Source organism: Acinonyx jubatus, chromosome B4 (assembly GCF_027475565.1).
Source record: "Acinonyx jubatus isolate Ajub_Pintada_27869175 chromosome B4, VMU_Ajub_asm_v1.0, whole genome shotgun sequence".
Lineage (NCBI taxonomy): Eukaryota > Metazoa > Chordata > Mammalia > Carnivora > Felidae > Acinonyx > Acinonyx jubatus.
The window spans coordinates 112,888,433-112,914,837 of record NC_069387.1 but is presented as its reverse complement, the minus strand read 5'-3'; the positions used below and the strand labels follow the sequence as shown (position 1 = coordinate 112,914,837).

The following is a 26,405-nucleotide window of genomic DNA, read 5'->3' as shown; positions in this document are numbered from 1 at the left end:
AGGCTAATATAACAAACAAATATAAACAAACTAATACATACTTGTAGTATAAATGTATACTACACAATATGTATATGTATATATCATACATATATACATATATGATACCTATATATGGTATATACCCAACAATCCGTCATTATTACTATTATTTTATATAATTTTATGTCTTTTAAAGAAATTGCGAGAAGAAAGGATATATATAACAGCGCAAGAAGGGGGAAGAGGGAATAAAACTATGTAGGAGAAAATTTTCTATATGTCATTGTAATTAAATTTGTATAAATCTTAAGTCGATTCCAATAAGCTAAAGAGGATATAGTAAGACCTAGAGCAACAACTGAGAAAATAACGCAAAAAATGTCGTGAGAAAAATCATTTGAGGAATTAAAATGTTATACTAAAAAATAACCACTTAATGCAAAAGAAACAGCAAAGGAGACTAAAGGAACAAAAAAGACATGAGTTGGGGTGGGGGGAAGGAAAATGGCAGACATAAATCCAACTATTTCAATAATAATGGTAAATGTGACTAGATCAAACAATCCAATCAAAAGGAAGAGATTGTCAGACAGAATCAAAAAAATAAGAACCAAATACATGCTGTATATAAGAGACACAATTTAGATTCAAAGATACAAATAGGCTGAAAGTAAAAGAATAAAAAAAGTTGCATCAGGCAAATGGCAACCATAAGAAAGCTGGAGTGGCTATACTAATATCAGACAAAATCAATTTTAAAACCAAAATAAATATTACTAGAGATAAAGATGGATGTATTATAATGATTATAAAGTCAGTTCAGCAGGAAAATACATAATTATAAATATATCTGTACGCTTAACAACAGGGCCCCAAAACACACGAAACAAAAACTGACAGAATTGAAGGAAGAAATAGATAATTCAATACTAATGGCTGGAGATGTCAATACCCTTCTTTCAATAATTGATAGAACTAGGCAGAGGATCAACAAGGAAATGGAAGACTTGAACAGCACTGTAAACCGACTATACCTAACATCTATAGAACACTCCATTCAACAACAGTAGAATACACATTCTTTTCAAGTGCACTATGAAACATTCTCCAGGGTATATATTAGTCTAAATAAATGTAAAGAGCATTGGAATCATACAAAACATGTTCTCTGACCATAGTGGAATAAAAATAGAAATCCATAACAGAAAGAATAACAGAATTTTAGGAAAATTCACAAATATGTGGAAATTGAACAAGAGTTCTAAATAACAACTCAAAGAAGAAATCACAAGGGAAATTTAAAAATATTTTCAGAAGAATGAAAATGAAAGTCTTACATACCAACATTTATGAGATGCAGCTAAAGCAGTGTTTACAAGGGAATTTATAGCTATAAACACCCAAACTGAAAAGGGGAGAAAATATCTCAAAGCTGTAACCCAAACTTACACCTTAAGACACTGGAAAAAGAAAAGCAAACTAAATCCAAACCAAGTAGAAGGAGGGAAATAATTACAATTATAGTGGAAATTAATGAGATAGAGAATAGAAAAACAGCAGAGAAAAATCAACAAAACCAAAAGTTGATTCTTTGAAAAGATAAACCACATTGACCAATATTTAGCTAGACTAACCATGGAAAAAAAGAGAGAAGGCTTGAATTACTAAAATTAGAAGTGAGAAAAGGGACATTGTTACCAACATTAGAGAAACAAAAAGGACTGTAAGAAAATACTATGAACAACTGAATGCCAACAAATTAAATAACATAGATGAAACAAACACATTTCTACAAACAAAAACTACCCAAAGTGACTCAACAAGAAATGGAAAATCTAAAGAGTCCTATAATAAATAAAGAGATTGAATTTGTGTGTTAATCATGCATTTTTATTTTCTGTATTTCTGATGCGTTGATATCTGAAGTCTTGTGGAACCTGAAAGACTGCCCCTTCCAGATTAGCCAATTCCCATAGATAGTAACCTACTCACCTGTGAGTATACCTTTCATATGTAAACTAACACATCCAAAGCCCACCCCCCACCCCAGCCCCCACCATCTCTGTTAATGGGCTCTTATACTATGGGCCACTATTCCACTGCCCTAATCATCCCAGCTCCAAGTGCCAGGCAACCAGGAAAAATCACTATGCCCTAGAGCCTGCTGAAACCATTAAATTAACCATCCTAAACCTGATGACACTGCTTTCCATGAAAACCATAAAAAAAGTCCTTGCCAATGTGTTCCTTCCCCTTGATCTCCTTGCCTCCTCACTGACGGTGTTGTTTCCCCATGTGTGTAAGACCTTGGGAACTTCAAGTAACAAATTGTCTTCTCAACAGCAATTATCTCCTTATCTAATAGCTTTACCACACTTGAATGATAATAAAATAAAAAATAATTGTTTTAAAACAATTAGTAATTTTGAAACTATCCACAGAAAAATCTCAGGTACAGATGGCTTCACTGGTGAATTCTACAGATAATTAAAAGAAGAATCAAGGGGTGCCTGGGTGGCTCAGTCGGTTAAACCTCCTACTCTTGATTTTGGCTCAGGTCCTGATCTCATGGTTCGTGAGACTGAGCCCCATATCGGGCTCTGTGCTGACAACTCAGAGCCTGGAGCCTGCTTCGGATTCTGTGTCTCCCTCTCTCTCTGCCCTTCCCCCGCTCATGCTTTGTCTGTCTGTGTCTCTCTCAAAAATAAATAAACATTAAAAAAAATTAAAAAAATTAAAAACAGAAATATAGATGCAAAGATACAGAAAAGCATTTGACAAAATCCAACACCATTTCATTAATTAAAAAACACTCCACAAACTAAGAATAGAAACTTTCTCAAGCTGATAAAGGGCATCTATGAAAAACCCACAGCTAACATCAAACTTAATGGTAAAAGACTGAATGCTTTCTCCCTAAGACTAGGAACAAGACAAGGATGTCCATTCTCACCACTTGTATTAAACATTGTACTGCAGTGAATTAGGCAAATAGACAAGAAAAGAAATAAAGGCATTCAGATAGGAAAGGAAGAAATAAAACTATATTTGCAGATGACACAATCTTATACATAGAATATCCTAAGGAATCTGCCAAAAAACTATTCAAACTAAAAAATGAGTTCAGCAAGGTTATAAGATAGAATATCACTATATGAAAGTCAATTGTATTTCTATACACTTGCAATGAGCAATCCGAAAATGAAATTAAGAAAATGATTCCATTGGGGCGCCTGGGTGGCTCAGTCAGTTAAGCGTCCAACTTTTGGTTTCTGCTCAGGTCATGATCTCACAGCTCAATTTGAGCCCTGTGTCATGCTTTGTGCTGACAGGGCAGAGCCCTCTCTCCCCGCCCCCTCTCTCTCTCACCCTCTCTCTGCCCCTTTCCTGCTCACATGCTTTCTCTCTCTCTCTCTAAAAATAAATTAACTTTAAAAAGAGAAAATTATTCCATTTATAATAGCATCAAAAGGAATAAAATACTTAGAAATAAAAATTAACAAAGGAAGTTCAAAGTATATACCCTGAAAGTTATAAAATACTGCTGAAAGATACTAAAGAAGACCTATTAAATGGAAAGACATCTCATGTTCATTGATCAAATGACAACATTGTTGGATAGGGCAAGTCTCATCCAATTGATCCACAAATGCAGTGCAACTCCTTTTGAGATTTTAGCTGACCTATTTGCAAAAATTGACAAGCTGATCCTAAAATTCATATGAAAATTCAAGAGACCCAGAATAGCCAAAATAATCCTAAAATAGAAGAATGAAGTTGGAAAATTCACACTTATCCATTACAAAATAGTACAAGCTACAGTAAGCAAGGTAGTGTGGTTATTGGCACTAGGACATATATATAGATCAACAGAATAGAATTGAGAATGAGAAATAAATCCTTTTTTAAGTTTATTTATTTATTTTAAGAGAGAGAGAGAAGGTGGGGGAGGGGCAGAGGGAGAGAGAGAGGGAAAGAGAGAATCCCAAGCAGGCTCCACCCTCCACCAGAAGCCCAACGCAGGACTCCATCTCACAACTGATCTCATGACGGCAAGATCAGGACCTGAGCCAATATCAACAGCAGGGTGTTTAACCAACTGAGCCACCCAGGAGCCTCCAGAAATAAATCCTTACATCTACAGTCAATTGATTTTCAAGAAGGTTGCCCAAGCAATTGGAGAGAGGAAAAATAATTTCCTCAACAGATGTACTGGAACAACTAGATATTCACATGAAGGAAGTAGGACCTCTATCTCACACCATTTACAAACATTAACTTAAAATGGATCAAAAACCTCTTAAATATAAGAGCTAAAATTACCATCCCCTTGGAAGAAACTGTAGGTGAAAATCTTCACTATCCTGGACTAAGCAATGATTTCTTAGATACGACACCAAAAAAACAGCAACAAAAGGAAAACTAGATAAATTGGGCTTCAAAATTTAAAACTTTCATGCTTCAAAGGACACTATCAGGAAAGCGGAAAGACAACTCACAAAATGGGAGAAAATGTTTACAATTTCTATATCTAAAAAAGAAATTGGACTTGAAATATATAAAGAATTTTGACAACTAGATAATAAAAATAAATAAAGAAACCAGTTACAAATAGGCTAAGGACCTGAATGGGTATTTCTCCAAAGAAGATATACGAATGGTCAGTAAACACATTAAAAAAATATTCTACTTCATGAGCCATCAAGGAGGAAACACAAATCAAACCCACAATGAGATACCACTTAAGACCTGCCAAGACAGTTATAATCAAAAAGGCAAATAATAATAAGTGTGGGTAAGGATGTGGAGAATTTGGAACCCTGGTACATTGCTGGTGGGAATCTAAGCCGGTGTCACCCCTTTGGAAAAAAGTCTAGCAACATAAAGCTGGAGAGGTGGGCCATGCTAAGGAATCAGGACTCAGCATAGTCTGCAAAGGTATGTCCGCATTCAGCCGAGCCTTTAAGAAGCCTTCAAGGAATACATTGTTAAGACAAAATGGCAGCTGTGGGATAAACAAAAAGAGGCTCATTTTACTTTAAATACTCCCTAGGAAGACTTAAGCGATGATCTCAAGCTGTAAAGAGCCAAGTCTGGCAGAACAGTTTAACAGCGGGGCTAAGTATTCGCTGTAGTGTCCACCCTGGGTGCCTCTCACATCGCTTATCACTTTCATCAGGCCTTTCTCTCTTAGTTACTGAGCATCCTATATTTTCAGGGCTTTTTGAAAATCATAAAACAGGATTGCACCACTGACTCTGCTAGTCTCATTACTGAATAATTTCAGACACAGGGTTTGGATGCCGGAAGAGTGGAAGGTAGCAAAACAATGGATCCAATGGGCAAAAGAATGATGATATGCCCTTCTTTTTCATCAAGGAATTCTTAAGCTTCTTGAAGCCGAATCCTGAATTTAATACTCTTGGCTAAAGCTGGGACTTGGTTAAAGATTAAATAATCAAATTTTTATTTCATCTGTATGAACCAGAAAACTACAATACCAGTGAAGACATGCACTGAGAAAGCAGAGATTTGGTATTAGATGACTGAAACTCTTTTTGAGAGTCTTACTTTGCGTGTGCGTGTGACCCATCAACAAAAATAAATAAGAGAACTAGTAAGGATACATGAGGATGTTTTAAACTATTTGGCTCCCCCAGGAGATGGCCGGAAAGCTGGTGCCTGATTCAGCATGGGAAATAACCAGTAAGAGCAAATGCCAAATAACCAGTAAGAGCAAATGCCAAATAACCAGTAAGAGCAAATGCCAACAGTGAAGGGATCTGAAAGCAACATCAGAGGTGGGGAGAAGTGAGACCTTCCCTTGCTGCTGAGACTTTTAAAAGGATGAGCTTAAGGGATTAGTGAAGGGCTGGGCCCTAATCTGCTTGTTTCAATGGTAGTTTATAAGATACAATTGGAAAAGAACAGTAAGTTGCATCAGTCACTTTCACTGCTAACCCAACAAGATTCTTTCCACCAAGGAACATCTTGCCGGGTCTTGTTTTGGGGTTCTATCGTTAGCATGGCATCAGAAACAACTTTACCTACGTAGCTTCTACAGAACTACAGCTTCCCCCCCCCGCCCCGCCTTAGTTTATGAAATGGCATGCAAGTCCTGTTAAGAAATTCTAACAATCTAGGCAATCTCCAATGTCTGCAACATTCATATGCTCTGCTCTTATAAAATAACACCCTCCGTGGGGCACATGGGTGGCTGAATTGGTTAAGTGTGTGACTCCTGATTTCAGCTTAGGTTATGATCTCATGGGTTGTGAGATCGAGTCCTGCATTGGGCTCCACACCGGGCATGGAGCCTGCTTAAGATTCTCTCTCTCTTCCATCTGCCTCTTTCTCTCTCAAAATAAATAAATAAATTAACTAATTCATTCATTAAAATCATAAAACAATGCCCCGCAAAGTTGTTTGGGAGGGCACACATCCCTGTATAGTATCTTTCTTTAAAAATTTTTTTAATGTTTATTCATCTTTGAAGGAGAGAGACATGGAAGTGAGTTGGGGAGGGGCAGAGAGAGAGGGAGACACAGAATCCGAAGCAGGCTCCAGGTTCTGAGATGAGACATAGGGCTTGAGCTCACGAACTGAGAGATCATGACCTGAGCCAAAGTCAGACACTTAACTGACTGAGACACCCAGGTGCCACCCACTCCCCCATAGTATCTTCAGTGGCACCTTATTCGTGTACCTGGAGATCCAATAAATATGGCTTGGTGCTGTTGATTATCCAGGCAGGAGTAAGTATCTTAATTGAATTTCAAACTCTAAAAAGTAAAGTCATCATGGCATTTGCAACCTCTGTAGGCCTTCTTCCTAAAGAACTCAAAGTGATTATTAAAAAAACAAAACAAAACAAAACAACTTGCTTAAAGTAATCATACCTCAAACCTCTCAGAAGACAGAAAATTAGTAGCTATTACTTGTTGAATGCTTATCACGTGGCAAGCAGTCTTCAAAGCATGCATTAGTTGTATCACTTTGGGCAAATCCTGTATTCTCTATGAGCTTCAGTTTATCTGTAAAATGGGGCAAACAGTCCTCCTCAAGAATCATAAATTCGGCTGCCCCCCAGGTAGCTAAGTAAGTAGCGGGAGCTGGATGTATGCACTTGAGCTGTTACCAGGTGAGCTGTACCTGGCATTCTTGAGAGCCTACTCACCAACCTTGTTTCCTTCCTGTAGGCAGATCCTGCCTTCCCACTTAGAACAGCAGGAAGTGTGGGACATGCTTCCCCGGCCCCCTTGCCCCCCGGGGAATTGGTAATATGATCCAGTCCTGGCCACTGTGAGCTCAGGGGGAAGTCAGCTAGGGTTCTGTTTTGTTGTTGTTGTTTTTTAAGACTTTCCTTCATAAGAAAAAGAAACCAATGCAAGGGCATGCTCTCCTCTTCTGGACACGTGTGTTTTTTCATGCGTCCTATGAGCCTTTGGAGCGTTGGAAGAAATGAGGAGGAACATCATTGCTGACATGCTTGAAGATATCAGAGAGGAAAGGCAGAAAACCTCAGCACTGGGGGAGGAGCAGTCCTTAACAGTGTTTTTGTGCCACTGTATTAACCTTGGAACTACCCCCACCTCGGGCTTAACTGAGGTTATAAATCCTCGCCTGAAGCAACTGTGTCACCACTGAAATCAACCCATTGTATGGTGGCGGGGCTAAGGGCACGCCTCCTCTGAAGAAGCCAGCAGCACGGAGCCCCTGCTGGTTGCTGCCAGATGAGGATTTTTAAAGAAGAGCCAGGAATCCAGATTTTTATAGAAAAGTCCAGATTTTTAAATATTGGCTCATTTGAAAGAAATATGTGCAAGCCAAACAAAACACGTTTGGAAGCCAAGTTCGGCCCATAGGCGGTCAGTTTTCAACCCCTGCTCCACCTCAGAGAGTTGTAGGAACTAAATTAAATGAGTTTAAAATAAGATCGGTAATAATAATGGCAAACACTCACATAGCACTTAATACGGCCCAGGCGTTATTCTGCTTGCTTTACCGACCCAGTCCTCGTATGTAACCACGTCCTGCAAGCACCTCATAGAGATATTTTAACAGATAAAGAAAGTAAGGAAAAGAGAACCCCCTCGCCCTGCCCCTTCAGGCCTAGGGGCGGGGGTGGCTTTCCCTGGGAGCTGGTTCCCTTAGCCCTGCCCACATTTCTGTACAAGGTCCCTTTGTTAAATTCTTCTTGGTTATACTCTTTTTAGTATGCCATCCACGGCCCTCCGGGACACTCACTGACTGATATGAATGATGAAGAAGGTGGATGGGTCCTTGCCCTCCTGATGCGCACATTCTGGTAACAACTACATCAACGAGATAGCCACTGGTACCGTGAAGAAAATAAAAGGTGATGCGACTGAAGAATGGCCGAGAGAGGCTACTTGAGGGGGAGACATCTGAGCTGAGACAGAAGGTCCGAAGGGGAGCCAGCAACCCCAGGATCTGGGAGACCCCTCTTCAGGCACACGTGCCTGTCTATGTCAAAGTTTTGGGGCTAGAACAAGCATGGCGTGCTGGAAGGATGACAAGAGGCCAGGGGGGCTGGAAATTGGTGAGGTGGGGAAGAGTGGTGGGACGATGGTCAGGGAGATAGAAGGCACCAGTCACTGCTGGGCGTGCTGGGATCTGGGCTTTAAGACTATTGGCAATTCTTACATTTCCTATCGGAGCCACAGGGATGAGAGGAGGGTGGCTGTCTCCTCTCCCCACGATGGCATGTATTTATTCATTGGTATCCTTATACTCCAAAAAGGGGGAATCATCTGGCAGAAATGCTACTTTGCCTGCCGTGTTCAAGCCTCCAATTCGACCTGATGTTGTGAACTTTGTTCACACCCACTCGGCAAGAACGACAGACAGCCCCGTGTTGTCAGTGAGTTAGCAGGTCATTGAAGCAGTGCTGAGTCTTGGGGTGCTGGCAGAGCCGTGGCTCCAATTCCCAGAGTTCAAGGCAATGGGACTCACCATTCTGGCCAGGTGCCTCTGGAAACGTGTGTTGTGGGGGCCGCGTGTTCGCACCAACCGAAACCTGGCATCGTTAGCACTGCAAAATGAGCACGACACAGAGGCGGTGCGTCATCTGCTCTGCCTGGCTGCCTCCGCCTTACCAGTGCTGGTCATGTCTGAAGGTCATCGTATTGGGCCCCTGGGTGGCTCAGTAGGTTCAGTGTCTGACTCTTGATCTCAGCTCAGGTCATGATCTCACGGTGGTTCGTGAGTTCGAGCCCCCACCTTGGGCTCCGCACTGACAGCACTGGGGCCTGGTTGGGATTCTGTCTCTCCCTCTCCCTCCCTCAAAATAAACAAACTTTAAAAAAACTAAGTAAATAAAAATAAAGGTCATCGTATTGAGGAAGTTCCTGAACTTCCTTTGATGGTTGAAGATAAAGTTGAAGGTTACAAGAAGTCCAAGGTGGCTGTTTTGCTTCCTAAGAGACTTAAGGCCTGGAATGATATCAAAGAGTTCTATGCCTCTCAGCAAATGAGAGCTGGCAAGGGGCAAAATGAGAAACCGTTGCCATATCCAGTGCAGGGGACCCTGCGTTATCTCTAATGAGGACAACGTTGTCCCCAGAAACATCCTTTTACTTTACTTAATGTAAGCCAAGCGAACATTTCGCAGCTTGCTTGTGGTGGGTATGTGGACGTTTCTGCATTTGGACTGAAAGTGCTCCCCGCAAGTTAGACGATCTGTATGGCACTTGGCAGAAGGGTGCCTCCCTTAAGAGTAACTATAAGCTTCCCGTGCACAAGATGCTTAACACAGACCTTAGCGGAATCTTGAAAAGCCCAGAGATCCAAAGAGCCCTCTGAGCACCACCGAAGAAGACTCGTCGCAGAGCCCTGAAGAATCACGTTTGAAGCTAACCCTGTATGTCAAGACTATGCCCCAGAACAGCGTTCATCGCCAGGCCAAGAATCACAAACTCTGGATGGACAGAGCAGCCGCAGCCTTAGAAGCCAAATCAGAGAAGAGGGTTCCAGGCAAGAGGTCTGTGTAGAGAAGAAAGGAAAGAAGGCTGCTGGTGTGAAAAAGCAGAAGAAACTTTGGCGGGGGGGGGGGGGGGGGGGGGGGTGGGGGTGGACCGCAGCTTCCAAGCAACTGACAAGAAGCCTGAACAAGAGAAACCCACCTCGGAGGAAAAGAAGGCTGCTGCATAAAAAGTTAAATTTGTTTATTCCATAAGAGTCAAATCATTTCGGACAGCTAATTTTGAATAAAGACCTGATCAAAGGCAGGAAGAAAAAAAAAAAAGACTTTTAGGAATTCTTTGAAGGTCTTCCAGTAGGGGAGTTATTTGAGCTGTTTTTTAAGTCTACAGTCTTCTCCTGTGTGGACAGTGGATTATACATCAGCGAGAGGTTATTGTCACAGTCCAGCCTAGAGTTGTTGGTGCTTTGAACAAGAGTGGTGGCAATCGGGGCACCTGGGCGGCTCAGTCGGTTAAGCGTCTGACTCTGGATTTGGGCTCAGATCATGATCTCGCGGTTCTTGAGTTTGAGCCCCGCAGTGGGCTGTGAGCTGACATTGCAGAGTCTGCTTGGGATTCTCTCTCTCTCTCTCTCTCTCTCTCTCTGCCCCTCTCTGCTCTTGCTCTCTCTCAAAATAAATAAATAAACTTAAAAAAGAGTGACGGCAATCAAAGTGGAGAGAGGTGAACGGGTCTGAGGTCCGTTTACGCTGATTCTGAGGTATCTTAATATTCCAGTTTTTTCCATCCAGCGTCCTGGACCCCTGGAAGACAGTGAGCATGCTACGAGATTTTTTTTTTATATTTTCATTTTTATTATATACTTTCAAATTAATATGAACATATTCTGGATCATTTGTGTGCCCACCTTACAAGAGAAGAGTATCATCACATAATTTCAGTGGCCTCATTTGACTGCCTACAATGACCAGCATTCAACACACTGTAATGTTTTTATTGAAATACAACACACAGAGAAAAGTACATCACCCATAAGTACATAGCTCAAGAGATTTTCACAAACGGAACTTTTGCGGGTAAACAGCACACAGTCGAAGAACACAACGCTCCAGAAAACTCTCTTGCACCCTCTCCAAGACCCTCCCGGCCCACCTCCCAAAGGTAACCATTGTCCTGCTTTCTAATGCCATAACTTACTTTTGCTTATTTTTTTAAATTTTGTTTTAACGTTTATTTATTTTTGAGACAGAGAGAGACAGAGCATGAACAGGGGAGGGGCAGAGAGAGAGGGAGACACAGAATCTGAAACGGGCTTCAGGCTCTGAGCTGTAGGCACAGAGCCCGACACGGGGCTGGAACTCACGGACCGTGAAATCATGACCTGAGCCGAAGTCGGACATTTAACCGACTGAGCCACCCAGGCGCCCCCTATTTTTGAACTTTATATGAATACAGAGAAGAGAGTTACATTAGCAGGATGAATCCGACCTCTAAAAACTCCGTCCTGGTGTGTGTGGGCAGTATGGGTGGGGTTCCCACCAGGGACAGACCCTCCATTTTAGTTCATGCATCCTGGGCATTGTGATGAAGATTTGACCTCAGAGACTAGAAACCAAATTATCACCAAGGCGGGAAGCCATCTCATTAGCATATCTTGCCTGCAACAACAGGCATGGCCCAGCACAGTCATATCAGTGGTGCTGGGCATAGAGAAGGTTCACTTGTCGTGGCTGTGGCTGATCTGTGGCACAGAGTTTCCCACACTTAGGGGAGTCATGAGATGTTAAGGGTAAAATAGTGATGTCTTGACTTTTGTCTTTGCCTTTCCAATCTGCACCCCAGCAACTTCCCAAGGTCCAGACCAAAAGGTCTTTTCATTAATCTAGAAGAAAAGCCTGGCTGAATCTGCTTCTAGTCACATATATGCCCCCACCTCTAACCACCCCCCATAGCCCCCCACCTCCACCCTGTGTCAAAACAGGAAAACAAGCAAAATTTAGTTTTTAGCTACTCTCTTTTTCGCTCCAGTTCTAACACCTCCTGTTACCCCAGTGACCTCCCACTAGTCCCCAGAGTCCCTCACTGGAGGGACATCCCCTACTCATCAAAATGTAGCCCTGTTGTCTCCCATTCCCTCCCAATTCTACTTTCTCTTATGTGATGATGGGTGGCATAGGGTTAATTGGAGGAATGCCCAGTGTGGTTCAGTGGAAAGAGCACTGCATTTGGGGGTAAAGAGGCCTGGTTCTAGTTCTAACATTATATTAGATTAACTGGTTGAAAGGGACAGAATTGAACTTAAGCAAAAAAGCCACACACACACAATAATTAATGAGTTCCTACAGGAATCAGGGATCAGACACATCTGTATCAGGGTCTCCAATGATGTCATTAGGACAGACTCACTCTCTTCATCTCTTGGCACTGTTTTCCTTGGCTCTCCACTCCTGGTGACAAGATGGCTGCCAATGGTTGGTCCTATCTTCTCAGCAACCCCAATGGGGCATATGAACTTTTCTTTTCCAATGTTCTGGAATCAAGTCTCATCACCTTTGACTGGCCTCCTGGGAACACATGTTTTGATGCTCTCATTGGCCAGACCCAGTTCATATGCTCATCCTGGATTTGGGAGTAAACCCAGCACCACTCAAAATGCTATGACTGAGAGTGGGAAGGGCTGGTTCCCCCAAAGGGACTGAGTTAGGCAGAAGCAACAGATGTCTTCAGCTATTAATTGATCGTGAAAGCTTAACAAATCTTTCTACCCTTGGGCCTGGTTTCTCACCTGAAAAATGACAAGGATGATCCTTATAACCTCTAAGGTCCCTTCTACTTCAACATTCTATTATTCTACCTAATTTCTCAATAAGAATTCAATATCGTGTTTTCATCTCTCAGAGAATAACTCCCTTAATCCAATGAAAAGGGGGAACAATAAAGACATAACTGTGTATATAATAAGCCTGTTAAGAAGGGCAAATCCCACCATATATGCATGTCTTCCCCATCCACTCTGCAGGATCCCTGCCCAGTGACCCTTAAAGAAGGAAGCAAGAGGCTGGTGCCACTGGAGAGGGAGGGGGACCGCATTGGAACTAGCCACTCATTAAATGATTAAATCGACCAATAATTATTATGCGCTAGACCCCAAGCACTGTACAAGGCTCTGGGAATGCACAGTGAACAAGATACAGCCCCTGTCTCTAAGACAACAGTCTTGAGCTAGGCATAGACATGTAAGCCACTGATTAATCATCTAGAACATCAAGGGCTATGGCAGGATGATAAGGCAGCTCAGATGGGCACCTAATGAGTGGAAGACAGGGTTTAGGGCATTAAAAGATGAGGGGATAGTCAGAGACGTCATCCCTAAGATGAGGATCCCGAACAGGGTCTGGAAAGAGAGAAGAAGTTGGCGTGATGGGAAAAGCAGAGAAAGAGCATCCTCAAATGTACCTAGTTAGGCATGCTCGGGGCACTGCAGTTTGTTCTGTGACTGCCATGTGGAGTTTAATCCGGACAATGGCAAGAGGGGAGGCTGGGCCTGACTGGGAGGGAAATGAAGGACCAAACCAAGGAGACTGAGTGTTATCACCGAGGCCCCTGGGAGCCACTGAAGGATGTCAGCAGGATACAACAACATCATATTTGCACATGATGTACATATTTGCATGTAACACATATCATATTTACAAAGGATCTACCAGTATGATGTGGATCAGAGAGACGGAAGGCCAGATTCCAGTTTTTAAGAAGTCTATGATCACGCCATTCCGATGGTAAAGGGACTTCCTGTGCGGTATCTGTCCACTTGCCTTCGTAATTTCCATGTTGTGTATGTCTGTTTATTCACATTTCACCTTTCCACATAGAACATAAAGCTCTTCAGAAAAATTCCTGCACCTGAAACAAAGACTTAAAAAGCCCATTCCCATTCCCGTTCCAAAAATGGTCATAGGTGATCTACAAATCTCTGCTGAAAATTTGACCACACTCCACTCCCCAGATCTCACATCTGATTGCAGAATACCTCGAGATCTCTGCAAGCCTCAGATATTATAAGGATTTCATAATCCATCAGCATTTACGGGGCAGACCTGGGACCCTCTGCTGGCTGCTCAAAGAACCTCATTGGTCTGCCTTCTGTCGAAGGGAGAAGGTCCAATTTTCTACAGAAAGTTGCTCTACACAAAGGAAATCATGGGTCCCTGCCTGCCTAGGCTTGAGGGTAGGAGGTTATTCCTGGTGGCATAAATCCTCAGAGCATATGTATCTGGAGGAAAAGCAGAGACGCGCCTAAACAGCAGGGCCTCCCCGGACAGGAGAGAAATAAGGAAAAGTACTAACTGATCTGTGAAAATACCATGTACCTGACCAACCCAAAACCCTGGTCTAGAGAACAGGCGGCTTCCCAATTCTGTCATGAAATGACGAATAACTGAAAAAAGCGCCGGTTTACACAGAAGGATGATGCTCTCAGTGCACCGTAAGGCCAGTCCATTCGGAATCACGTGGGCCAACCACGGGGCGAGCAGACTTCCTTAAAAACTTTTATATTTGGCTGTGAAGTGCATGTTCTTGGTACTAGCTTCAACTCGCAAGCTCTGTTCCCTCCAGCTTAAATGACAGTGACAATGACAGTTGCTCCTTAGAGTCGTCCCACCTTCACATCTCGTTCGTATCCGTTGTCTCGCCTGGGCTCCTCAAGGCCCAGTTCTGTGAGCTCCCTAGCAAACGTCCACCTTGCAGACAAGGGACGCAGGCCACAGCCACCGCACAGCGACCACCGCAGCAGGGCTGGGTGGTTTTCTAGGAGGGGTGGAAAAAGCCGAAAAGAAAACGAAACCAAAGACCAGGGGGCGGAAAATAAAGCCTCGCTGCCCAGGCTTTCCAGGCTCTGCACAGGCTCCTGATAGAAAAGCTGGAGTTACTAACTTGGCCTCTAAACTGATTTAGCTCTTTCCCATCACCATCTCTCAGCTGCTTTCCCAAGGTTTTCTCCTCCCTCCTCAGTGACAACTAAGAGCGTCACTAGAAAGGGAGGGGTGGGAGGAAAAGGGACTGGAAAGAGAAAGGAAGAGGAAGAAGGAGCAAAAGAGATCCCTGGATAGCAACTCAAGAAAAGTTAGGTTCCCTTTGAAGAAAGGAGACGCAGCGGAGCATAAAACAGAAATTATCAATGATGTTATTGGCATTCATTCCACAAACATATGCTGAGATCCTACGGGGTCATGGATCCACGATCATGAGCTCATGAGTTCAAGTACCGCATTTGTCTCTGTGCCGACCGTGCAGAGCCTGCTTGAGATTCTCTCTCTCTGTGTCTCTCTCTCTCTCTCTCTCTCCCTCCCTCTGCCTCTACCCTTCCCCTGCTCGTGCTTTCTCTCTCAAAATAAATAAACTTTTAAAAAAAGTATATGTGTGTGTGTGTGTGTGTGTGTGTGTGTGTGTACATATTTATCTGCTGTGTCCAGTGCAGAACTCTGGTAACGATTGGCCAGAAACCCCCTTCTCTAGGGCACTAGCATACTCTGGTAGAGAGAATTCATTCCAAAGTAAGGGAGCTGAGCACAGACGTCCGTGGCTTACGGGGGTAGGATTGAGAAAACCTGTTTCCGTGTCAGATCTGAGTTTGAGTGACTTCCAAGTTATATGACGTCAAACAAATCACTAAACCGTTGCTAAGCCTTAGGTTTCTTGCCTATTAAATGGGGAAGAAACACCAACCTCAGAGAACTGTGAAGACATCTGGGAAGCTATAAAAGTTGAGCAACTCTCAACTTTTAGAAACAGAACACCAAGTATAGGCATTAATAGGATAAAGGGCTCTAAGCCACAGCTTCTCTAAGTGTGGTCCTTACACTCACAGCAGAAAACCTGGGAGCTTGGTTAGCAGTGCAAATCTTCAGGCCCCATCCCACCCAGGCCTGCTGCATCAGAATCTCTGGAGTCCAGGAATCCAAGTTTAAACGATTCTCCAGGCAGAGTGCCTAACCATACAGGTTTGCCCAGGACTGAGGAGCATCTCAGGATGAGGGGCTAAAATCAGAAAGTCCGGTGCAATCTGAGATGATTCTCTCCATGTGATTCTTAGTTCTGCTTGATTCTGAGAACCAGTGCTCTAACGTACGTATGTGTATTTTCAAATTACTATAATATAATGGGCAACACGTTTGAAGATTCTACCGGAGCATTCCACAAATCCCTCGGAGACAGTTAGGAATTACTGGTTTAAGGTAAACCAGTATTTAGTCAATCTCCTTGTTAGGTCTGACATTTGGATAGATTCTGTTTTACCTGTTTGACCTTATCGCATCTTCTAGGAGGTAGGTATTTTTATCCTTACCTAGGAAACGTAGATTTAAAGAAGTTTGTAATCTGCTACAGGGTCACCAATGAAGCCAAAGGGCTTGTGGTTCAGAGTTGACAGTTTGCAGAGCCTCTCCTGGTTCCATTCGATGGATGTTTCTCCAGGATTGGGATGCGTCTCACCAGGAACGAGAGATAATTTAATGAGGTACAGGAGATTTTAGCAGGTAGAGGAGACAGAATTAAACAAGACATCACACTGTAAGAAATAATACTAAAAATTGGTAATGCTGGGGTGCCTGGGTGGCTCAGTCGGTTAAGCGGCTGACTTCAGCTCAGGTCATGATTTCGCGGTCCATGAGTTCGAGCCCCGCGTCGGGCTCTGTGCTGACAGCTCAGAGCCTGGAGCCTGTTTCGGATTCTGTGTCTTCCTCTTTCTGACCCTCCCCCATTCATGCTCTGTCTCTCTCTGTCTCAAAAATAAATAAACGTTAAAAATAATAAAAAATAAAAAATAAAAAATAAATTGGTAATGCTTATTTTATAGCCCTTCTTATCTGCCAGGCACTGTTACAGGAGTCTCATGTGTATGAAGTAGGTAATATTATTATCCTCAGATCTCCAGATGAGGAAAAGGAGGCACAAAGGTCACATGGCTAGTAAGTGATGTGGCCCTGGAATTAGAACACAGGCATCGGGACACAGCGTCCACATCTGAGCTATTTGCCTCCGCCTTGACACTCCTCTTTCAATCTGTCTGATTCCATGAAAAGTAGTTCCGGTTTAGAGCTGGCTTGTCTTTTTCACCATTCTGGGATTTGTTAGTCTCCCTTTGTAACTGGGAGAGCAAACCTCAGGTTCAGAACTCTCTGTTTTATTGACATTGTATGTGTTCTTATGGATATCTTCTATCTATGGTGAATGATACTGGATTTTCACTAAGACAGAAATACAAAGTTCCTTTTCCTTTAGGAAAAGTAAGTTATTGAAAGAAAAAAACCTAAGTCAGTAATAATCACACTGAGAGAATTAAGAAGGTGGAACGTGGTAGTGTGTTCCCAGGATGAGGGAAGAGGGGGTAAGGGGGGTGACTGGGGTAGCTGAATTTGGGGAGGTCCTGCATTTCCGCACATGCTCCCACTGTCTCAATCCTTAAGCTGCTTTGGTTCCCTAAATTCCCTTGTTATGTTAAGGAAAGCTGAACCAAGGAAAGGGAGGTACCCAGCATTCTTTTTTTTTTTTTTTTTTTTTAGTCCAAGGTAGTTAACATATGGTGTAATAACGGTTTCAGGAGGAGAATTTGGTGATTCATCACTTGCATATAACACCCAGTGCTCATCCCATCAAGTGCCCTCCTTAACGCCCATCCCCCATCTAGCCCATCCCCGCTGCCTTCCCTGGAGCAACCCTCACTCAGTTTGTTCTGTGCATTTAAGTACTCAGCATTCTTAAGAAAATACTTTCCCTTTTCATGGGATGCTCTCCACATTTCCTTCTGTTGGACTTTCAAGCCTCCTTCAGATTTTTCTCACCAGCAGCCCTGATCCAAGACCAGGATCTCTGCATTTGAAAAGGAAGATAGAGGAGAAGCAGGGACTTCTGATCCTTCATACTCCGTTGTCTCTCTTTTCTGGGTACTTGGAAGAACCACGCATCTCCCTCTCCTTAAACTTAGGTGGGTCCACGAGACCTGGTTCCGCACTGACTCATGAATGCAAGTGCTGTGTGGCATTTACGAGGGAGAGTGCATTTCCCATGCGTCTTTCCTCTGTCCCAGTGACCTGGGAACTCCATGCTGGGGTCACCCGAGGCAAGTAGATTCTGTCCCTGGGCTCCCACTCAGACAGAAGCTACCCTAGAGATCCATCAGGCCTGCAGTGGGTCCAGAGCCGGAGGGCAAAAGAAAGAGCTTTTTTGTGCTCCCCTGAGATTTCCGGGGTTGGTTTGCCTTAACCTAGCCTATCCTGACCAATACAAGTACATCTGGTCATATTGTTCATTACCTTAGAAAGCACTTTCCACTACTGAGAGTATAAAGGAACTATCTAAAATGTTCAAGAGGATTTTACAAACAGGGATTACTCGAAACTGTAGGACCTAGGACTTCAGCAAGTGGCTCCATGTGCAATGGGACCCCTGGCAGGATTGGGTGCGGCTGATGAGGGATGTGGAGGACACAAACAGAAGGAGAGAATCCTTCCAATTCTATTTCTGAGAAACCATCCCTCGCCCAGAGCCAGCCCACCTCCAGGTCCCTGGTTGATAGAAGCGCTCAGCATGACTCTGGTAGATCAATGTGGGAATTCTTATCCTCCTCTGAAACCAGGGTCAGGAATCATTCGCTGCTCTGGGGGGGTTTCTTTTTGTTTCTGTTGCCAGAATTAATCCTGCTGCCTTTCACATAGGAAGAAGAAGAAGAAGACGTTTCTCCCATTTGTGAGAGTACATTTCCTTGTTATTGTTTTTTAAATCACGTGGAAATCTCTTACCCAAAGTTCTATCCAGTTAAGGCTTCTGCAGAACTAAGAGGTAGCATAATTATGAGAAAACACTTGCAGATGTCTTTATTTTATTAAAAATAAGGCTTTATATTCACTCAGTGATTTGGTGCGTTCTCAAACACGTATGCATCATAGGACACTTAATTCTGACGACAGCCATCATGCACCAAGCACACTCTGTATTAAGCACTTGACTTGCCCTCCAGAGACTCCTCTCAACAGCTCTACAAGGTGGATATTGGTACTGTTCTCATTTTAGGCACGAAAGAGGGTCCAGCACCTTGCCTAAGTCCCATAGCTAACCAGTGGCCGCAGAGGGATTCGAACCCAGGCCTATCTGATTCCAAAGCCTGTGCTATTCGTGAAATCACAGGCACTGCTACAGCGCTCTTTCAAAGGAGGAAAAGACACAGGGAGTTTTGGTGTTTTGCCGAGCATCCCATGTGAGATCAGGGAGAGCCTTGCAGCATCAGTGGTTCACAAAGCACTGTTCTGTTGGGAAAATGTTTATTTAGAAAACCACTGGGATGGAGAGAGAGAGAGGTGATGGCTTCATTTGTTTTCAGAGCCTTAGGTGGTTTGAATGGCTGTTCCCCCTCCAATCCCAGTGCCCACTGGAACCAGACTGCAGCCCCACTGCAATGCCTGGCATGTCCCCGGACACACTAGGGGGAGGTGACCAGCTCCAGGGCAGGAGACCCCGGTGGTAGTATCTGAGAATGGAATCATCATCATAGCCAATATGCCCATATTAATGCACTTAATTCCCCATAATGACCCTGCAAAGGGGACTCTCTAAGGCTCCGAGAGGTAGGTTAAGGAACTTATTCAATGTCACACAGTAGGAGGGGCTGAGCTTTAAAGCCAGGCAGGCCAGCTTCAGGGCCAGCACTCTTAATCACCACATGGTATACAAAAAGTAGAGTAGATTGGGAGCCTTGAGGGTTGGTTCTGGGCCTTGCTGTACCACTCACTCTATGTCCTTGAGCAGACATAACCTTTTTAGGTCTTATCTCTTCATCTGTGACTAAGGGGGTTCATAAGAGTCTATTATGATGATTGTACCAGGGTCAAAAGAATAACAAAGAAGAAAGTGTGCTTCCTTCTGTGAGATATAATGGCTCCCATGTGGAGCCTGAGTATCTAGAGATGCTGAGAGACTACTTCTTCTCATCCTCATCACCATCATCACCACCATCATCATCATCATTTCACTACTCATGCTTTCTATGCATTATCTCTAACCCTCATAAGCAACCCTAAGAGGTTGTGTGGTGGACAGTATTCAGTTGGCCTGGTATCTCTGCATTTGCTGGGAAAAGTAACTCCCTTCCTTGAGGAATACCCCTCCACCGACTCCCACATGTGCTTCTACAGAAGGTTGTCAATCACAGGAAACCACCCACCCTTGCCAAAGCTGACTGCTCCAATGGTCAGCATGTGATCCAACTTAGGCCAATCAGGTCCTTCCCAGGATTTTTCAAGTGAGATCGCAGGGAAGAAAACCAATCTCCCTCTGGTAGAGAAGCTGTGAAATAGGAGGTCATGTTTCCCACCACTAGAAGAACCACCACTCCCTAGGAACTGCAATTTTTGCACGTAGGGACAAGCAGAGAACAGAGACAGAAAAGAGTGTCCTAACAATGTTGCAGATCCTGGTTCCATCTGTCACCAAAATCTAGCTATACCCCACCCTTTGGGGGCTTATAAGAGATAAACCAGATAAGCACCACTGGTCAGTTCCCATTTAGGCCATTTAAGTTATTTACACCTATTTAAGTTCATTTGAGTTAGGTGTCTGTCATGTGTATCCAAGAGTTCTGAGTGACAGAGTATTACCATTATTGTCTTTCCACATTCTCAATTTCAAACTGAAACTACCAGGCTAGTGAATGTCATTCTGGGACTAGAGCCCAATCTGTCAGACGCCAATGCCAGGGCTCTTTCCTTCACTATCCTTCCTCTTCCAACCTGAGAAGACAGTCCTAGAAGACAGGGACTCCTTGCCTGGTCTGGTGCCTACTGCAAAAGCATGACTTGAGTTGGCTAAACATTTTGAACCACTGGCCTCCTCAAGGAGGTAGCTTCTAGATTCCTCTCATACTAGTCAGAAGCTTCAAAGAGAAGACACTCAGAGAAGACAGTGAACTGGGGCATGGAGGCTTTGCTGGCTGCACAATGGTGTAGTGGATGGGGCTGGGCTCTGGTGTGAAGAGGTCTTTGCTATAAGGGTTCATGGTCAGATTTAACCAGTGGGCAGGGCAGACCTAAAGAAACCAGGGGAACTTTGGGTTTCAGGAACATACTCATGATCAAGGACCTACACGAGAATAAGGATGAGGCCTGCTAGACTTTTTGGGGTGAAACCCAGCCCATTATACCAAAGGCATCCCGTTCTCTTTTAGAGTTACCGGGCCTCCTGGTTCCCGACCCAATGCTCTTTCCACAGGGTCAAACTGCCTTTGCAATACCGCCCTTCCAGACATTGCGAAACATCACTTGAAATGTAAGAGTAGTTGTCAGGTAGGAGAAATACGGCTTATTCAAGACCTAACTCAAAACAGGAAAAAGGGATTTATTTCATTGACATTTAAAGGCATTCTTGATTTTTTTTTAAAAAATCCTGTAGCATCTGGGGCGCCTGGGTGGCTCAGTCGGTTAAGCATCCCACTCTCTATTTCAGCTCCTGTCATGATCTCATGGTTTGTGAATTTGAGCCCCACATTGAACTCTGTACTGACACAGTGGAGCCTGCTTGGCGTCTTCTCTCTCTCCCTCTCTCTCTGTCCCTCCCCCCACTTATGTTCTTTCTTTCTCCCTCTCTCACTCACTCTCTCTCTCAAAATAAATAAACTTTGAAAAATAAAAAATTTTTCAAAGTTAAAAAAAAAAATCCTATAGCATGATTACCGATAACATTTATTAAGCACCTGAAGCTTTACTTACAATTTTTATCTATTAAGAAGTCCGTATGAGGGGTGCCTGGGTGGCTCAATCAATTAAGCATCTGACTCTTGATTTGGGTTCAGGTCATGATCTCACAGTTCGTGAGTTCAAGCCCTGCCTCGGGCTCTGCACTGACAGTACAGAGCCTTCTTGGGATTCTCTCTCTGCCTTTCTCTCTGCCCCTTCCCAGCTCTCTCTCTCTCTCTCAAAAATAAATAAATAAACATTTTTTAAAAACCCTGTATGAATCCCTACAATATGTACACACTATGCTAGGTCCTGAGGGCTGAGTAATTAGCCAAATAGATATGCTCCCTGCCCTCAAGGAGCCTGCAATGTAGCAGGAGAGATAGATGTGAAATAAACACACACACACACACACACACACACACACACACACACACACTTATAAATGGGAATCAGGATTAAAACAGGAGAGAAAAAAAGAGGAACCTAATTTATCAAGGGAAAAATTGAGGAGATAGGGATCAGGGGATTTCCAGCATAGGTTAGATGATATTAACGCATATTTAGACAGACAAACTAAGCAGAGACTTCCATCCAGTGTAAATGTAAAAGGCTAAGTGGCATGGTGATTAAAGGGACAGCAGTTGTGTGTTTAGCCAAATGGTCTCAGAGAAAGAACCAGTTAGGTCTCTCAAGAGTTTAGAGCTCCTGTAGCAACAGCTCACTTAGCATGAAAAGCTGGGTTCCCAGAAGTCCCGAACACTGCACTGTGGAGCCATATTGGAACCTGAGACAAAGGGAAAATGTATACTCCTATATACACTCATCAAAATATCCCCAAAATATTTTGAGCCTAGTGAGAAAAATTAGTAAAAGCTCTATAATAAAAAATTATGACCATGTATAAAGCCCCGCATTCATTGCCCAATCTGTTCTCACACATTGTCAACCCTCATAAACCCTCCTGGTGGCATCTGAGGACTTTGGGGCCAGGAATGTGGGGCTAACTGGAAATGACTGTTCCCATCCCACAACAACGCACCATGGTAACCCGAACAACAGCCTATCTTCATTTAAAATTTTGATATGTGTTCAACATGATTTTTTTCATTTGTTTTTACATTTAAAACTTTCATTAAAATATTATTTGTCTTGATTACTAAGTTTTTTGACACTTGCCAGAAGTGAGTTTTGCTGCCAGAAGTGAATGCCACGCTTGTCTCACCCTAATCCTGATGCTGGTCCTGAACCACACAAAGATTTCACCTTTTAACATTTCCAAAGGCAGAGATCTACAACAGGTGACTGCATGCCTTATCTAGGGTATTCCCTTCTGTTCCAGCATGAACTTGAATAATGTCAGATGTGAACTTTCAGGAACAAGGCTTCCCATTTGAAATTTTGGTTTTGGCACAGGCCAACTCTTGGAAATTGTGATCAGGGTGAAAGAACGGGGTCACCTGCCAAATGTTGTTGCACGGAAGAAGCTGCTGGTTGGATGATGTTGTAAAAAAGCAACATATGGTTTCAATGCTACTTGTTGCTCCTTAAAATAAAATCATTTCTGGAAAATTTGCTACTTTTTATTTAATATTTAGGAGATAGTCCATAGTCTTAACATTGGCACAGAAAAAAGATGTTAGAACATATATTCTATTAAAGCATTTCCTTCTTATTAAAAAGATAATAGAGGTGCATTTTCTAGCCTAACCAGAAGCCAGGTATGACCTGAACCAAATTAAAGAATAACATTTCCCTGGTATATGTTCCCGGTTCTGATTGGGCAACACCCAAATGTACTACCCATTGCTCAACAAATGTCACAAAATTCCTTGGACAAAATTAAATGGGTGCTTGCTTTCAACTCTGAAGTACAGGGCACACACTTCTTCCTGGATGATTGTTTTGAATGATGTGATGAAATCAAGCAAACACTGACAAGGTGTGGCAGTCCCAAGGAAGCTGAAATTCCCTGCTCGGTTCCTAGTATTAGAACTTCTCGGCAAACTAGATGCAAACATATGAAGAAACAAAAATACAGCCGCACCCAGCCCTACCACATACTAGCAGTGTGACCTTCAGCAAGAAATCTAATCTCTCTTCTTCTCAAGTGTTCAGTGAGTCAATTTGGGCTTGACTCCTAGTGTTGTTGTAAGGTTAAATAGAAACTCTTCACTGGGGCACAGATTTCTTATGGCTTCCCCAATGTGCATCTCCTCTTATTCTATAGGAATAGAAGCCCCAATATTTACAGCTGCCTTACATGGCTATGCAGAATAAAGACTACATTTCCCAGCTTCCTTTGTAGCCAGATGTGCTCACGTGGTTGGATTCTGACCAGGGAAAATGAGCAAGAACTAGTGAGAGAGAGCCAAGAACCATCATAGACTATGAGTATAAAGACAATATTGTAGGACTAGCAAAGCAACAAGACAGAAGGAGCTTGGGTACTTGACCTTCATGGAGCCATCCTATCAGCCATGGATTGCGTATGTCCAGACCGTTATGGGAGTCACAAATAAAATGATATCTTCTTTAAGCTACTGTTACTTCAGGTCTCTGATACGGTGAACAAAATTGTATCCTCACTAATATCCCATGTACAGTATTTGGCAAGTGACAAACACATCGTAAGGCTTGCAGTAAATGCCAGCTATGGTGATGACAGCAGTGGAGATGAATTCTACCTCTATCACCCTTCAGAAAAGCATCGGACAATTAAAATAAAATCCTGAGGGACCCAATGTGAAGCCCATTGCCCTTTCTTCCCTTTACTCAGTTCTCTGACTCAAGTGACAGTCATACAGTAGACACGTTTACAAAGGACATCTACCCATGATCATTTCATGTAATTTCCCTTTATTAATTACAAATGTGCCTGAGGGGAAGGAAAAACATTTCTAAGGAAAAACAGCTTCTACTTAAAAAGTCAAATTGTCAAATGCCATATCCTGAAAACCTCCAAGAATCAACATTTGTTAACATTTTCCATATTTGCTGTAGACGATTTTTAAAAATAAAGCATCACAGATATGGTTGAAGCCTCTGACTTCACCCATGCACTTTCCAATAGGTAATGACCTTTCAGAAGTAGTTGAGTACCCTCCTCACTGTATAGTTGTGTCTTAATAAGTATATGTATCATAAGAAAGACATAGGGTAGCTTTAGATAATTTCTAATCTTATATATTATTTATACACTACATTAACACTTGGCAATTTTCTCATTTGGTAGACTATTAGACAACAATCATCCTTGTTAAATGTGGGGGAGACATTAGTATCATTATTATCTATCTTTTTTGCATGTCTAAAATATATTATAAACATAATTTTAAATAAAAAGTAAGAGAATTTAAAATAAGTACTCAGAAGTTATAGTAACATGCACATCACCAAGACCATTCGGGTTGGGCCAGGTGTTATGTGTGTGGGGTGAGGGAGACAGTTGGTCATTTTCTAAACATTTTACCCTACATGTGTGAGCAATCAACTTTTTAAAAAAATGCAAATACAGTAAAACCTTGGTTTGCGAGCTTAATTCTTTTGGAAATATGTTTGTAACCCAAAGCACTGGTATATCAAAGCAAATTTCAAGAACCAGTGACTCAATTGTAATCATCTGACGTCTGGCATCACATACTACTCTTATTGCAAGACATCACTTGTTTATCAAGTTAAAATGTATTAGAAATGTTTGCTCGTGGGGCGCCTGGGTGGCTCAGTCGTTTGAGTGTCCGACTTCGGCTCAGGTCATGATCTCACGGTTTGTGAGTCTGAGCCCCGCGTCAGGCTCTGTGCTCACAGCTCAGAACCTGGAGCCTGCTTCGGATTCTGTGTCTCCCTCTCTCTCTGCCCCTCCCCCACTCATGCTCTGTCTCTCTCTGTCTCAGAAAGAAATAAACATTAAAAAAAAGAAAAAGAAATGTTTGCTCGTCTTGTGCTCTCAGAACAACTTACTCACACTCCAAAGTTTTACTGTATTCTGAACTTACCCGGATGATAGTTATGTTAATAAGTGACTAATCACTTTACAAATGTAGGTCTAACCTTCTAAAATACCCATGAATAGAAGCGCCTGGATTTCAACTCAGGTTATGATCTCAGGGTCATGAGATGGAGCCCAGCATCAAACTCCATGCTGAGTGTGGAGCCTGCTTAAGATTCTCTCTCTCTCTCTCTCTCTCTCTCCCTCTCCCTCTCCCTCTCTCTCTCTCTCTCTCTCTCTCTCGGAGCACTGGATGGCTGAGTCGATTAAGCACCTGACTTTGGCTCACGTCATGATCTTATGGTTCATGAGTTCAAGCCCCACATTGGGTTCCTCTGCTGTCAGCATAGAATCCACTTCAGATCCTCTGTACCCTTCTTTCTCTGCCCCTCCCCTTCCTGTGCTTTCTCTCTCTAAAATAAACATTAAAAACAAAAGACGCTCTCTGTGAATCCACTCTGTCCCTCCCTTGCTCTCTCAAAACAAACAACAACAAAAAAGAAGTATTTCGGGATACCTGGGTGACTCAGTGAGTTAAGTGTCGGACTTCAGCTCAGGTCATGATCTCATGGTTTGTGAGTTTGAGCCCCCTATCGAAGGTTCTGTGCTGACAGTGTGGAGCCTGCTTGGGATTTTGTGTCTCCCCCCTCTCTCTCTCTCTGTCCCTCTTGTACTCTCTCAAAACAAAATAAAATAAATAAATAACCATTTTCTTAAAAAAAAAAAAAACCCAACAGTAAGTTTTCCTTAAAACACTAAATTCAGGTA

The 26,405-nt window shown here is 42.9% G+C and overlaps 1 protein-coding gene and 1 pseudogene across 9 annotated transcripts in view; one reads left to right on the top strand and one right to left on the bottom strand.

The window, feature by feature from the left end:
• CRADD (CASP2 and RIPK1 domain containing adaptor with death domain) overlaps positions 1-26,405 on the bottom strand; it is a 269,785-nt gene that overhangs the window by 210,773 nt on the left and 32,607 nt on the right. The gene's annotated exons all lie outside the window — the stretch shown is intronic.
• On the top strand, positions 8,610-10,155 carry LOC106973399 (60S ribosomal protein L4-like; annotated as a pseudogene).